The sequence below is a fragment of the Pinus tabuliformis genome, chromosome 5_2, assembly GCF_031772625.1.
Source record: "Pinus tabuliformis cultivar Carrire ecotype Pingquan chromosome 5_2, CPIR1, whole genome shotgun sequence".
In the NCBI taxonomy this organism is placed as follows: domain Eukaryota; kingdom Viridiplantae; phylum Streptophyta; class Pinopsida; order Pinales; family Pinaceae; genus Pinus; species Pinus tabuliformis.
In genome coordinates, this window is record NC_142306.1 from 233,164,472 (window position 1) to 233,181,839 (window position 17,368).

Below are 17,368 nucleotides of genomic sequence, written 5' to 3' on the forward strand. Positions count from 1 at the left end.
CAACTTTGATGGAACTTGTTTCATTCATAATAGCTCTAGCTACTATGCTCTTCATCATCCAATAGATATGGATTGTCTTCTTGTATTGGGTGAGACGAACATGGGTGTGGCCTGGATCAGGGACCAACAATCGTCAATTCTCCATCTGAATATCCTGTTCAGCCCATTGGTTGAGGTCGACCTCCCAACCCGTAATCATCTGTCTTAACTGCTCAGGAGTACCTGTTGTATATGCTTGAGCCGTGGTGGTGATATGCTGAGCATCCGGTTTTCATCCACTTCTCCTCGGTGGCTTCGACGAGGATGCTCCTCGTCCTCCCCAGGACTCACTCTTACAACTGTGCCCACGACCTCCATTGCCTGACAGGCCTATGCCCATGGATAGCCTAACCATTTCTGTTAACCTCCTCTGAGATACAATATACTTATCTTACCAGACTGCCAATCAAGCAAAGACCCTCGTCTCGTATACTGGGCAGTCTCCCCAATTAATTAAACCTGGTACATTTACAGATAAGAAGAACAGGAAGCAAATAATATTAAACCCAAGCAAAGTGAAAGCAGAGCAGGTTGTGACAACCAACCTCGATTGGCTCTTTCTTCCCATTACTAGCATCCTGTGCTCATACATCGTATGAAATAGATATGAGCTAGAGAGGGTCTATCTCCACTAGATGGAAGTGCTACCCATCGGCTCCTCAAGCCACTTCCCATATACAAATACATCAACACATTGCAAAACTAGCAACGACGACATGCATAGAATAATCACAAGCCATTTTAACCAAATATAGAAACAACCATTCCAACCAGGCGGTAAATTCTTCCCACACAGACAAGGAGCCCAAATTAAACCATACATTCCCATTCGGAGCAGTAAGATACCATAAGAAACTGATATCGGATTGGAAACAACTATTTCAAGATAAATTTGAGCCACACAGACATGCTCATCAGACAAACAAACATTAACAAGTCGCATAATCATCCATTCGCAAGAGGGGGGGGGAATCTTACAGTCAACATTCAGAATAATAATTTGTCGCAGGCAGGGATGAATGGAAATAAACGAGACATACCCTATTACCAGTGCCATGAAGTTGACCTGGGTGACCTCCCACAGACGCTGCCTCCCTGCCATGCTTTCCACTAGAAGGGAACTTAAGTGCCTCCTCGCAGCTCTCAAGACCTCACTATACTACATCTCAACTGCATGAAATGTTTCACAAGCACGCACCACCTGGAGGGTTATTTCTCGATGGCAATTAACACATTCCTTAATTCCTCCCACGTCTCCTCCCATCGCATCAACCCGATCACACATGACCTGTGATTGTCGGAACCACACTTCCTCATTATCTTCCATCTAATCACTATTAATGGGAGTCCCAAGTCAGACAGTGAATTGGCATGCACCCCGATCGGGGACTTTAAAGAGTAGTATTATTTACATTGTTAAATCATTATTTGACTTTATGATATCTTGGATTCAGGTGATGTCAACTACTTTGGCTGGAATCTGTTATAGAACAATTCTATGCAATTGTGAATGATTTTGATTCATGGAATGTGTTGTTGTGGAATTTTCAATGTCATTGCAACAACTTATAAAAGAAGAGGATACTGATAATCATAAATTGCATTCTGAAAATAAAACAGAGAAGAGGAAAAACAATGAGCAGTTTGAATGCAATTTCCGTGGCACGTGGATTAGTTGCAGTTTTAATTGGTGCAAATGTTTGTGTTGTTGTGTGCAATATCTTTGTTCAAATCCAGAGAACAATAAATGATTGTCAAAGGCAAACATGTAACAATTTTTTTTTGTGTGATTTAAATGATAAATTTGTTGATTCACTATGTCTCAAGTGAGAAAGAATTTTCACAAATTGTAATGCTAAAATCAACAGATATTAAATGCACCCCTAAATATCATAGTCATTTCTGTTGTGTATGTCTACTTGGAATCTTTATTCCAAGATGAGTGGCTACGGAAGCTTAAATTATTGCATTTCTAGACAATTTTGGTGCAATATGTTTTGCTCAAATTGACACATTTACTAAAGTACATATGCAATTTAATGTAGTTATAGAACTATGATTAATATTGAGCGATGGTTTTTATTTGCAATTTCTGTAGTCATGTGTGGCTAGAATGTTATTTTTTATTTATGGCATAGTAGATAATGCTTTCAATGGCTAGCAAACAATATGATACAAAGTTAGACTGCCCACCTTGGTTTGCAATTTAATGTAGTTATAGTACTATGATTACAATTGGGCAATGATTTTTTATTTGTGCTTTCTTTAGTCATGTGTCACTAGAATGTTGTTTATTGCTTATGACATAGTAGGTAATGCTTTCAATGGCTAGTAAACAATATGATACAAAATCACATTACCCATTTTTGGTCATTGTTATTTGTAGAAAATAGATTGAATATATATATATATATATTTGCTCTAGTAGCATTGAATGCAATGTTAATTTGTCTTTGTACACAAGTGTTGTGTAGCTTGCATAAATTCATGGCTACGGTGCTATAAATACTATTGTGCCTTGCATACATTGTTGGCGATTCTCATGTAGTCTCATTCTAAGTATGTCAATCTCTTAATGATTAATGTGTGATCACGAATACATTTGAACTATGTATAGGCTATGCATGAACACAAAGTATATAGAACTAATGTAATTAATTTTATTGTGTCATAAATCATAGAGAGACAATTTAGATAGAAGAATTCTAAAATCATATATATAGAAAAAAAACTAGAATTTTTATGGCAAAAAAAGTTGCATAGGTATTTGTCGAAAAAACAACAATGTGTGGTGTGTTTTATTGATCAAAACACTTACAATTTTTCTTTGGTGCTTCTTGCTACATAGAAATATCAATTATTAGTTTTTCTAGTTTTCACTTTTTCCATTAACTCCATGCATTGTTTTTTGTCTACCAATTATGTATGGGTTTTGTTCCTGCATATGCACACACTAGCTATGAGACTTTCTCCAACTGCTATGATGTGGATATGTCAAAAAACTATGATGTTCATGTGTTAACCATAGGTATGCTCAAACAATTGGAGCTATATCGATTTTCATCAAGTCTTAAAAAATAAATATTACATTATGCTAGGAACCTAAATACTTTACATTTTATTTCATAGCATAATGTCTTTATAATGCAACAATAGGTTAGTAACTTAGACATGGTGCAATTGATAGCTTTATAGTAATAAGCATTTGAATATGTTTATTATTTCAATAAGTTTATGAATATGGTAATCGTTTTAAGTGGTTTTATGCTTGTTATCTTGAATTAGAGTTATTTATTATAGAAAACTGTATTGTAATTTGCTTTTGAAGCTAATATTTGGATTCTATTTGATTTATACATTTTGAAAAGAATTTACAGTAATTGTCAAAATTTTTTTACGAAATTTTGCAAATTAAATATTGTGTTTTGAAATTTGTTAAAATGATAATAATGCTTTTTGTTGCTATTATTTTAAATTGCATAAATGTATTTAGTTTTAAATTATGTTTCAATTGCAAAAATGAAATCTTCAAGGTTCCTTATGGCCATTTCATCTACTTCTTTGTCACAGTGCTAGGTACTCATTTTCAGAGTATTGTGAAACAAAAAATAGGGAGAGAAGATAGTCACAAAGACAATGTAGACTAGATAATATATGAGGTCTAAAAATTTTCTAGTATCATATGTGTTGATTGAACATTCAATGCAATCCATGCTCTTAATGCTATAAATCATTGTCACATTTGGACAATTTGTCAGTTTGTCTCAATATACTTTATGGCAATGAAAAATAGTTTTGCGTTGAAAGGATCAAAATTGCAAGAAATTGATCACAAGTTATATAGATTCAATCTACATAGATTAGAGAATTTATTCTATTATCTCGGTGACTGTTTATTTGATTCATTTGTTGTTCTTCTTCACTTTCGCTATAGTTCAACTAAAATACGACATGGAATTGTAAACCACTTTTGACATTGCTTATCTCATGGACATGATGCTGCTTTGCATTCATTACATACCGAATTGACACTTGAATTCCTTAAGGATCTTCGTCATGTTAATGATCTTGAAATGTATTTGAAAGGATTGTCTACAAATTCTTCTATTTGTGCTCCATCTACAATTAGCTTATGGGGGGGATGCATTTTGGTTCTCCAAGTGGTTGTCAGTTCCAGTCAATGTTTGGCTATTTACAAATGGCCAAGCATATCTATGGTTCAATTCAGACATTCATGGCTATCAATATAATATTTTGCTACATAACCAAAATATTGCATGTGGACATTTTGAACCACTGTTGTTACATAGCACAATAGATAATGTAGCTTCAATAAATAGAACGATTGGCCCACACATTTTCCCATACCAATTCTCACATGGACAATTTGACATATTGTTAATTGAGCAAATCTTATTTGAACAAGGCTTCATGATCTATCAACAAAATTTCAATGGTTGTCATGACTCTTTGTTTGAGTCTATTTGCACACTTGCACTATGGTTTGATATGTCTAATATCAGAAGAAAAAAAATTGCACAAACTTTTTACAATTGTTTCATTTGCAATGATGATAGAGCTATCAATTGCTTACAACAACACTTGAGTGCTAAAAACATTGAACAAGAGCAATGTATCAATGATTGGAAAGCTTATATTATAAATTTATCAATGCCATATGCACATGGACATATAGAGAGAAAAGTTTTTGCAATACAATGGATTTGTGAACTCCTTGATGTTAACATATATATTTGGAATATAGAAACAAAAGATATTTCCTTGAGATATTCATCAAAAAATTGCTCCAAAGTCTTGTACCTTATGCATGTACTAATATTTACATCACATGCACATTTCCATGAAATTCTATAAATTCAGAATGTTGAGAATATTAATGACAATGACAATTCACCACAAATGATCCAAGGAATCTCAGAAAGAGATAAGTGCAAGCTTATCTCAAGTGTACCTTGTTGATGTCTTGTTAGCAAAGAATCTAGGTTTACTAGATGTTCTACTCAATTAAAGCATTTGCCAATTGACAACACAATATAAAAAAAATAAAAAATGTTGTAGCATGATGACTACTATCTCTGCAAACCACGGGCGTTGGTGTAAGGGAACAACAAGTCGTCTTTTTCAGCTTCAATTTCTCCAAACACAGGCGTTGGTGCAAGGGAACAACGAGTCATTTTTCCCAGTCACGTAGTCTGTAAAAACACCGTTTAAAGATCACTTCAGAACTCCCAAACCAATGATATTTTTGGAAAATCGTTCACATGTTACCAAATAGACCATGCTCTGCACAAAACCCAGATGGAGGAATTGCGAAACTCATCTTCCTTTGATAAAAAATTGACTCGCAAGTTTGATGATGATTTTCCCTTATGAATTTCCATTCTTCTGTTGTCTTGACACAAAGTGCTTTGTAATCTCGAACTTGTAACGTAAATGACTCCTTCCAATACACAATATTTGATGCAAATTGTGATTAAAATATTAATTGTAATATGGTTCTCTAGGTCTATATTTTTGTCTCATCCAAATGTAAAGAATAGAGAGAATGCAATGCATGAATTCCTCATTCAACACAGTAATTTAAAGACCAAATCAATTACAATCTTCAGATATTAATATTACGGCTCACAAACCTCACAAATGCATATGCAAATAACTATCTCACACACACTTACAAATTCGATTTTGTAGTATACTTAGGGGGGATAGTATGGGGTACAGAGGGAGGTACCCAAGGGAATAATGTAATAATGAGATATGCCATAATAATAAATAAAGTGGTTAACCTATACCATGTAGGGGACCACAAGTAGTTAGCAATAATGTGATAAACCCATGGTATTAGATATATGGTATTGAGAGAACCATGGTAACGACCCATGGTATTATATGTATGAATCCTATATAGAGGCTAGAGACACCGTATTGAGAGATGTCAAGGATTATTATATTGGAAAGCATATGGCTTGTGGAGTGTTCTCCTTCCTTAAGGAGTAGTTGTATGGTGTTTCCCTACCTGAAGGGTTTTGATATTAATAAAGATTTAAAGTCCATCTGATTCTATCTTGTTATTTATGGGCATATTTCTCTATTGTATTGGCTCTTGGGTTTAATTGTAGTTATTGGGTATATTTTTATTTTCATATATTTTCAGGTCAGATCTATTACAAGTGGTATCAGAGCACTTTCTTGGGCAAAGCAAGGAGATTTTTTTTTTTGGTAGGAATTTTTTGGGTCGTAAAGTTTTCAGATTAGATATGAGACTTCTAGTGAAAATTTTGAGAAAAAAATTGTAGATCAGGATTCTTTGTGAAAAAATACCCAATTTCAAAAAAACAATTGGCCGAATTGGAGTCCGAATGAGGGAGATATCGCTGATTTAAAAATCAGCTGTGTTGTAGATTTTTTTTGACGAAAATTTGTGGATGACGGATCTCTAGTTAATTTTTGTCATTTTTGTGGGGAATTTTGAGAAAATATTTGCAGATATGAGATTCTCTTGAAAAATTACGCAATTTCAAAAAAACAATCAGTTGAATCGGAGTTCGGATGAGAGAAATATTGCTGATCTAAAATCAGCTCTTTTTTTTTTAGAAATGTTTGTGACGACAAGATAGTTGTAGCAAATATCTGAAATTCTAGTGCCTAGATCAAAATTTCTATTACATGGGAAGATGCAAAATGGTCATTCCATTTCCAAAAATAGGTCATAATAGGGCTTTTGAGCAATATTGACCGAATTGTGTCCATTTTAAATTTTCGCCAAGTAAGTGATTTTTTTTTCTTCCAAAACCCTCTTCATGGCTTCTAGTAAGAATTTTTTTTACAGGAAACGATAAGGGTCCTACTACTGAAGAATCCCTGGAAAGACAAAAGTCATTATGGCCGAAACACTGGAAATTTTTTGTTGTGGCTATTTTAAAGATGAGGCGACCACATTGTGGGAATCACTTAATAGAAAGAAGTGGTTAAACTTGCCCGATGAAGAATTTGAAATTTTTTTTTTAGACAAATGGTCTCATGTTAGAAAACAAGATAATGAGAAACATGTGGGGTTATTTTCTACTGTTATCTGATTAATACATGTTCATGGATGTATTCAGAAGGAGAAGATCACTGTGTCTATAAATCCTAGTTGCAAGCAAGATTTTATTAATGTTGATTTGGCAAATACATTACAAGTACCAACCAAACAAATGGAGCACACACAAATTAATAATGAGTAGGTGCAAGTTTATAAAGATTTGAAGATTTCTATGGATAAGTATGTATTGCATTCTGATTTTTATGCTTAAGATATGGATAATGTGGATGTTGTTTTGGTATACCCTTGGATGAAATCTGTTGGTACTATCAATATTAATGTGCAGAAGAAATTCCTGAAGCTCTGGTATAAAAAGAAGAAAATTACATTACAGGATATTTCCATCAATAAACAGGTAGAGTCTAAGGAGGCTAAAGCATAAAATGTTATAGGTACTGATACATCAGATGATGAATCCATGGTTGAAGTAATATTGGAGGATAAGCAACAACTACTGGTGCCACAACATGTACTAGATACCAATCGGGCTCCATTAGGTGGTGAATTAAAGAAAGATACACCGTTGGCATATCACCATCCACATCACCTAGTAAGAAAACAACCAATAAGATGAAAACGAATCAACAACAAGGGAAACAACCCCTACATGATAGAAAAAGTGGTGCGACAATCCACCCATAGCACATCAAAATAGAAGAACAACCAATATCAACTTCCATCTCAAGCGAGCGAGACATGAGCTAGATCGAGGGTTCACCTTTCTCTTGGATGGCTAGATGCATGTGCATAGTACCAACGGACTACTCTTTTGAGTAGATCTTATTATTTGTGTTCTTCTTATGTTTCGGGGATGAAACATGTTTAAGGGGGGTGGAGTGTAGTATACCTAGGGGGGATAGTATGGGGTACATAGGGAGGTATCCAAGGGAATAATGTAATAATGGGATGGGTAATAGTTAATAAATAAAGTGGTTAACTCGCATCATGTAAGAGATCACAAGTAGTTAGCAATAATGTGATAAGCCCATTGCATTATATATATGGTATTGAGAGAACCATGGTATTATATGTATGAATCATATATAGAGGCTAGAGACTCCCCATTATGAAGTGTAAAGGATTATTGTATTGGCAAGTATATGGCTTGTGGAGTGTTCTCCTTCCTTAAGGAGTGATTGCATGGTGTTACCCTACCTAAAGGGTTTTGATTAATAAAGAGAAGCATTTATATAATTGATCTTGTTATTTTTGGGCATATTTCCATTTTTATATATTTTCAGGTCAGATCTATTACAAGTGGTATCAAAGCACTTTCTTGGGCGAAGCGAGGAGATTTCCCTTGGGTACCTCCCTTTGTACCCCATACTATCCCCCCTAGGTATACTACAAATTTGCTGATAAAAAAACCACTGGTCTAAGAAATGTTGTTTAGTTAAGAACTAACTCCACATGCTACATCGATTTCACACAGATTCACACAGATTGAGGATCAATTCCCACAGATTGATCTCATGGATGTATTAATTTCTATCTCCATTAACTTCATTCTCACACAGAGAACATAACAATGTACCTCTCTCCCACACCAAAAAACTTATAGCGAATGTTCCTCCTCCTTCAAAAACTAGAAGCAACTATCCAAGAAATGAGTTCACGGATGTGAACTAATTTCCCTTAGCCCTAACTACCTACTAGTTATAAAATCATTTCTTTTAACTAGATATTCCTAACTAATCTTAGTTGAATATAAAAAAAATCACAAATAAAATTTAAAATGTTTTAGCCTTGGCATGTGATCAATCTATCACATTGCTAAGCTCTTGGTCTGGCTTTAATAACTTATCATTTTTATGTGCTTGGCCTAATGCATTTGCATCAAACTCCCCAAGAAAGAAAATTTTTATGAGCTCTTGCTCATAAGATCTTCTATAGAATGACCTGATTTCTGTAGCACTGCTTCATCCATCCAAGTAGAATCCTCCATCGGACAGTCGTTCCACTTCACAAGATATTCCAAGTATTCTTTCCTTATATTCTTCTTAGCAACACATGTATCCAAAATCTGTTCAGCCTTAAACTCTTTTCCACATGCATTTGTTTCAACCATTGCTGTTCCTTTCCTTCATCCTGCTCAAGGTTCCCAGAAGCTTGATACACATTACCAACTGTGTAGGGATACAAATATGCTACCTTAAAAATGGGTGAAATGCCAATTCATAGAGGCAACTCCAACTCATAAGCATTCGCTGAAAACTTGCGGAGGATCTTACAAGGTCCTGTCTTCTTCATTTAAATTTTTTATATTATCCCCTTGGAAACCTCTCTTTTCTTAGGTGAGATAGGACCACATATCCCACTTCAAAGTTTACCTCTTTCCTATGTAAATTTTCTTGTTTCTTGTAGTTGTTGCTTGCATCTTGTAATCTTTGTTTTACTTGCTCGTGCAACTCACTCATGGCTGTTGCAAAATCCTCTCCCTCAGCACTTCTATGTTCAATATTTCCCAAGTCTCTTAGCTCACAAATTCCCCTCGAATGCATGCTGTACAAGATCTGAAATGGACTCTTTCCTGTGCTCCTATTTGGTGAGTCATTATAGGCAAAATCAGTTCGGACTAGCACATGATCCCATTTCTTTGGTTGGTCACCTACTAAAATCCTTAACAAATTACCCAAACTCCTGTTTACAACCTATGTTTGCCCATCAGACTGTGGATGATAGGATGAGCTAAAGTTTAGCTTAGTGCCAAGTTTCTTCCACAAGATCCTCCAGAAATGTCTTGTGAATCTTGTGTCCCTGTCAGAGATTATAAGTTTTGGCAAACCATGCAACCAAACAATATCATCAAAAAAAAATTTAGCCACATGGGTAGCATCGCTAGTTTGAAACACAGATTGAAATGAAACATCTTATTAAATCTATCCACAACTACAAGGATTGAATCATTACCTTGTTGAGTTCTTGGTAAACCCAGAACAAAGTCCATACTCATAGAATCCCAAGGTCTGTTGGGATGTATAATGGCATGTATAGTCCAACATTTTGACTTCTCCCATTCGCATGTTGACATACCCTGCACTTACTCATGTACCTTTCTACATTTGCCTTCAACTTAGGCCAGAAATAGAAGTGACTCAGCTGCCCAAGTGTTTTCTTAACACCAAAGTGTCCAGCCAACCCACCATTATTCTTTTCTTGGACCAAGTTTTCCCTCATTGAGAAATTGGGAATACATAGCTGATTGTTCTTGAACAATAGCCCATCCTACAACATAAACTCTTTCCATGGACTACTATCCCTATTGACTAGATTTTTACACGTTGCAAAAGCCTCTTTAAAATCAACATCAATGTCATACAAGTCCTTCAAATAACCAAAGCCTAAAATTTGTATTTGACTTTCTTGCATGATTAAGCATCTCCTACTCAAGGCATCGACAACCTTATTTTCCTTCCCACTAATGTGCTTCAAAACAAAAGTGAAATTTTGAAGGAACTCCACCAACTTTGCATGTTTATGATTTAACTTATGTTGCCGCATAATGTATTGTAAGGCATAATGATCCGCATATAGAACAAATTCCTTAGGCATCAAGTAATGCCTCCAATGCTTCAAAGCTTGAACCACGACATAAAATTCTTTGTCGTAGGAAGAGTATTTCTGTTTTGACTCATTTAACTTCTTGCTGAAATATGCAATGGGCTTATCTTCTTGGCTCAGTAAAACTCCAATAGTTGTCCCACTAGCATCACATCTCGCTTGAAAGGGCTGATTGAAGTCTGGGAACTTCAACATCGGCTTCTCAGTGATCTTCTTATTCAATAGTTTTTTTTTAGCCGCTGCTTCCCAATAAAATGGCTGCCTATTCTTCTTGATGGTGTCAATGGTAGGTGCAAAAATGCCACTAAAATTCCTGATAAAATTTCTGTAGAATTTGGTTAAGCCATGAAAACTTCTCACCTAAAAAATGTTCTTAGGTGAGGGCCAATTTACAGATGCTTCTATCTTCTTTGGATCCATTTTCAAGCCATCCTTAGAAATGAAAAAGCCCAAGTATACAAGCTAATTTTTAATAAAATAACACTTCTTCATGTTAATGAATATCTTTTCTTGCTGCAATCTCTCTAAAACATACTTCAAATGTCTCAAGTGCTCTTCTTTAGTTTGAATGAAAATTAAAATGTCATCCATGTAAACAATGACAAAGTTACCAATGAACTCCTTCAAGACTTCATTCATCATTTGCATAAAGGTACTGGGTGCATTTGACAAGCCAAATGGCATGACCATCCACTTGTACAAGCCTTCATTGGTCTTGAAAGTTGTCTTCCACTCATATCCTTCTCTGAGTCGAATTTGATGATAACCACTTTTTAGGTCAATCTTTGAGAAGTAAGTTGCCCCAACCAAACAATCCATCATATCATCCATTCGTGGCAATGGAAACCTGTAACGAATGGTGATCTTGTTAACTTATCTAGAGTCAATGCACATTCTCCATTCTCCACCCTTCTTTGGACTTAGTACTATAGGTACAGTACACAGACTCAAACTTTCTCTTATTAGTGCTTTGTCCAACAATTCTTGAACTTTCTTCCTCACTTCCTCATTCTCTTTGGGTGTCATTCGATATGCAACTTTGTTAGGAAGACTTGCTCCCGATATCAAGTCTATGTGATGAATGATGCTGCTTTTGGGTGGAAACCCACTTGGCAATTCATCAACTACAATATCATGAAACTCATGCAACAACTCCTGAACTTCAGTAGGTAAATATGGAATTTTAGTGTGTAGAAGTACTACGTTTGGCTTGCAAACCACTGCATAGCTTACCTCTTCTTCTTACATCTGTTGTAAAAATTCCTTTCCACCAAGCAACAATGCTTTTGGGCTACTTATTTCAATTGTACCTTCCTCTTTCAATGGTACAAGAGTGTGCTTGATGCCATCCTTTTTGAACTTATAACAATTTCTCTCTCCATCATATGTCACCTTCATATCAAACTACCATGGGTGACCCAAAAGAATGTGACAAGCATCCATTAGCATTATGTCACTGAGCACCTTGTCTTTATACCTGCCTATCTGAAACTCAACTTGGCTTTGTTCATGCACCAACAATTGGTGTCCTTTTTTCAACCACGATACCTTATAAGGTGTGGGGTGCTTAACCTTTTTCAATCCTAATTTTTCCACCATTTCTTGGGAGACTAGATTGTCCGTACTTCCGCTGTTAATCACCAATTTGCAGCATTTGCCTTTTGCCTTACACATTGTCTTGAATAAGGATTTCCTTTGGACTCATTCAACAGTCTCTTTTTTTCTAGTTTTAACAGGAGTTTGTGCATCATCAACACCTCTCCAGTCTCTGGCACATTCTATACCTCAGGCACTTGTGCCTGTACTACTTTGGTTTGAGCTATGTATGCACCTCGTTGTCCTGTATTGTCATTCTTAGGACATTCAAAAGATTGGTGACCCAATTTGTTACATCTGTAACACTGGTAGACAGTCTCTTTACCTCTTCCTCTACCTCTACCTCTCTGGTAAGGTCTTCCTCCTCTGCTGCCACCTTCTTTATCTAACGGCCCTTGTTGATTTGAGATGCCTTCATTAGTCTTTTGTGCAGGAAACTTTCCTCTTCCATTTTTCTGTCCTTTCCCTTTGGAAAAACCATGTCCTCTGCCAGAGCTTTGCTTCCTAGCTATCTTTTCTTCTGCCTTCAAGGCGCACTGGTATGCTTCCTCTATTGTCCTTGGAGAAAGTATGTTGATTTCATCTTGGATATATAACCTCAAACCGTTGATATACCTTGCTGTCTTCTTTGGGGTATATTCTACATAGCGTTCTCTCAAATTCACCTTGTAAAACTGTTCTGTGTAGTCCCTCATTGTCATCATCATTTGTTTAAGATTTTGCATCTGTTTGTAAAGAGTTAGATGGTAATCCTTTGGCAAGAAATCACTCTTTATTTTTTCCACCATTCCATCCCAGCTCTTGATCAATGGTTTGTCCTTCTTCCTTCTTTCAACCTATACATTGTCCCACCATAGTGCATCATGACCTTTCAACCTTGTCACAACAAACTTGACTCTCTTATCCTCGTCAATTTCCTCGTACTCAAAACACTTGTCCATTTCACTGATCCAATCTATTAGATTCTCATCTTTCAAACTGCCATCGTAAATAGAGATTTTAGGATTTGGCCTTAAACTTGAGCCCAATAATGCTCTCAACAACTTAATCTCAGCAAATTCTTCAACATGTGCTATTATTTCCTCTTCAAGTTCTTCTTCGGCCTCACTAACATCTCCACCTTCAGGATTTTGTTGTCTCCCTACTTCCATGGCTTCTAACTGAACTTGTAGTCTCCTTATCTCTCTATATTGTGTTACGGCTTTGATACCACAAATTGATGGCTGCTATCTCTGCAAACCACATGCGTTCATGCAAGGGAACAACAAGTTGTCTTTTTCAGCTTCAATTTCTGCAAACACAGGTGTTGGTGCAAGGGAACAACAAGTCATTTTTCTGAGTCACTCATTCTGTGAAAACACAGTTTAAAGATCACTATGAAATTCCCCAACCAATGATATTTTTGGCAAATCAATCACAAGTTACCAAATAGACCCTGCTCTGCACAAAACCCAGATGGCAAAATTTCAAAATTCGTCTTCCTTTGATTAGAAATTGAATCTCAAGTTTGATGATGACTTTCCCTTACGAATTTCCCTTCTTTTGTTGGCTTGACACATAGTGCTCTGTATTCTCTAACTTGTAACGTAAATGATTCCTTCCAATACACAAGATTTGACGAAAACTTCGAGTAAAATATTGACTATAATATGGTTCTTTATGTCTATATTTTTGTCTCATCCCAATGTAAATAATAGAGAGAATGGAATGCATGAACTCCTCATTCAACACAGTAATTTAAAGACCAAATCAATTACAATCTTCAGATATTAATATTTCAGTTCACAAACCTCACAAATGCATATGAAAATAACTATCTCACACACACTTACAAATTTGAGTTGCTGATAAAAAAACCATTGGTCTAAGAAATGTTGTTCAGTTAACAAATAACTCCACATGCTACATCCAGTTCACATAGATTCACACAGATTGAGGATCAATTCCCACAGATTTTTCTCATGGATGTATTAATTTCTATCTCCATTAACTTCAACCTCACACAGAGAACAGAACAACGTACCTCTCTTCCACACCAAAAAAATTCCAGCAAATGTTCCCCCTCCTTAAAAAACTAAAAGCAACTGTCCAAGAAATGAGTTCACGAATGTGAACCAATTTCCCTTAGCCCTAATTACCTACTAGTTATAAAATCATTTCTTTTAACTAGATATTACCAACTAATCTTAACCGAATATCAAAAACTTTTCACAAATAAAATTTAAAATGTTCTAGCCTTGTCATGTGATTAATCTATCACATTGCTAGGCTCTTGGTCTGACTTTAATAACTTATCATTTTTATGTGCTCGGCCTAATGCACTTGCATCATAGTATCAAAGGATTCCACATCATCAAATGATGACAATAATCCTTTTTCAATGGAGATACAAAATAAAAAAGAAATCTACTTCTTTTTCCAATGCTTATAGTAAGCAGTACACTCACTTACATCAATTGAAATCTGCAATATGAGCACAAGGTTATATAATAAAAGAAACATAATAGCAACATTTAAAGTCAAATAAAGCAATTGAGACATATTTGCAATCAATCTAAGACACACCTACATATGCATGTTTCATTTGTGATAGATTGTCCTTTGGAAAGGACATGCAATTGATTAACAAAGACATATTATGTACTATTTGCTCTCCGATGTCGCTTCAGACTTCAAAGCCATTAAACTCAATGGACAAATATGAAAATGTTGTAATAATGCAATACTCAATGAAAAATTCCCTACATTTTCATTGCTTCTTTATATTCAACGAAATGAAAAATTGATCTCCGTTGCACAATTTACATATTTGGAAGAGAGGTTGGTGGCACCAAGGATGGATTTTGCACAAATAAGACAACTTGGATACAAAAGATCACAAATTGGATTAATAGGAATAATCATAAATGTTCCTTCTAGTCTAGATAGAATTCAGAGAGCATTGCCTAGAGATATTGATGACAATATGATAATGGAATAATGTTAAAAAGAAAATTGGAATACAAGAATGCCTATTTGTCTGGAAATATTCGACCCAAGAAAGTGATGTGTGCATTACATGACTTGTGCAACACATCTATATACAAGAGTGAACAAATAGTAATCAACTATGAATGGAAAAAACATTTTGATCAAAGTAGACAAGATCATCAGAACGATAGTCCAAAAATGAAGGAACTAGACTCACCAAATGCAGATAATGATCTAGAGAGAGAAACTGAAACACTTGTACATGGTTATTCATAGGCCCACCTTATCCATGATCTTGATACAAGAATAATACATATTACACTTTTTGAAGGGTTTCTTCCACTAGGAATTTTTCAAGACAGATTCTCTAAAGAAGTGAACTTCTTGACATTGTTCTTTTGGATCAAGTTGCCCTATTGATGTTATCAATCGCTTTTCATATAAAAAAATTGCACAATGGGAACTGTTGCACATGTCTGGTGACTTTTCAACACATATTACAAACATATTTTTTAAAGAAATTTGTATTTTGATAAACCAGGTTTCTAACTCAGCTTGGATTTCTATTTGCAAAGGAGAGCTAAAAGGACAAAAACTAGTTGCTAAAGACATTAAAAATAAAAGAAATCTTTAGAAATTATTAAAGTCACCAATTGCATATCAATGTTTAAGAAGCATTCACACATCACCTGACTATTTTGAACATTTACAAAAAGATATATTTGCAATGATACGACAACTTGGTCCACTGACTTTCTTTGTGACATTCACTAGTGTTGAGCATCTTTGGGAACCATTGATAAATGCATTAAAAATACAAAGTACTGACTCCATAACAAATCAGGCAAAGAACTTCGATGATGAATGCATTGACACATTGATCAAATGTCAACTAGGCATATGTAGTCGATATTATAGGGATATAATCTTCCATATGGTTAAGTGCAAGATTAGTTTTTTATTACAAAATTCCATAGTAGATGAACAAAGCATGACCATATATTACTTTGGATTCAAAATATGGTAATATATCGACAATCCCTTGATGTAGATTTCATAGGTTTTCATTGATCAGTATTTGACTTGTGATTCAATAATTTTTTCGAATCAAATGATTCAATTTCAAACTCATCACCACACAAAAACTTGCAAAAAATATAAAAAGTCTAGTTGTATATTTGGTTTCCCTATCCCACCAATTGATGAAACTTGTATCTTGCATCCTTTGTGCAATGAAAACAATGATATGAAAATAATGCAAAAGAAACTTTCATTTCTTTTACAAGACAAATCCTATTCAAAGAACATAATATTTTCCCAGTTTTTAGCGCATCTTGGAATTCATGCTCTTATGATTTTGTATTACTCATCTAATTGTACTGCTCAAAATAAATCCTTGCAGTGTGTGGATAAATTCATTTGCAAAAAAAATCCCTTCATTGTGGAAAACAAACACATGTGCTCACTTTATTTTAGATGGCTATGCTGTAGTAGCATATTGCAGCTCTTATATGAAAAAAATGGATTGCTCCATGACAACTGCATTGAAACAAATTCGAGAAAATTTCATATCTTGTGGAGACACTAAAATTGAAACTATTCGTAATCTTGGAAACAAATTTCTAAATATGCAACAAATGTCAGTTCAAAAATAAATACACGCTGCTCCAGCTGAAAAACAAACTGTTGACAATTCTGAACTTGCCAACATGTCAGGGGATATCTTGGGTAAGAAGTCCCAACTAGACCTCAGACTTATTGGTGTAGGAGTCCCAGTTGTTGGTCGTACAATATCACCTTGACCACGGTTGCACGCATAGGTAATTAAGATGTCCTTGTTGGTATTAAGGGTGTGACATGCATAGCAAGCCAAGGAAAGTGCATGAATGGTTCTAACATACGAAAAGTGGGGTGAGTGCGCCCCTTGGAAACCTATGGGAACATGTGGCTTGGAAGGGAACACACAAGAAAAGATGCATCACAAACTGGAAGGTAGGTGAACCAACAATCCAAAGTGATGGTTAAACCAACATCACATCTCAGTAAGTTTCACACATACATATACATAAAGAATCTATACATACATGCATAAGCAAA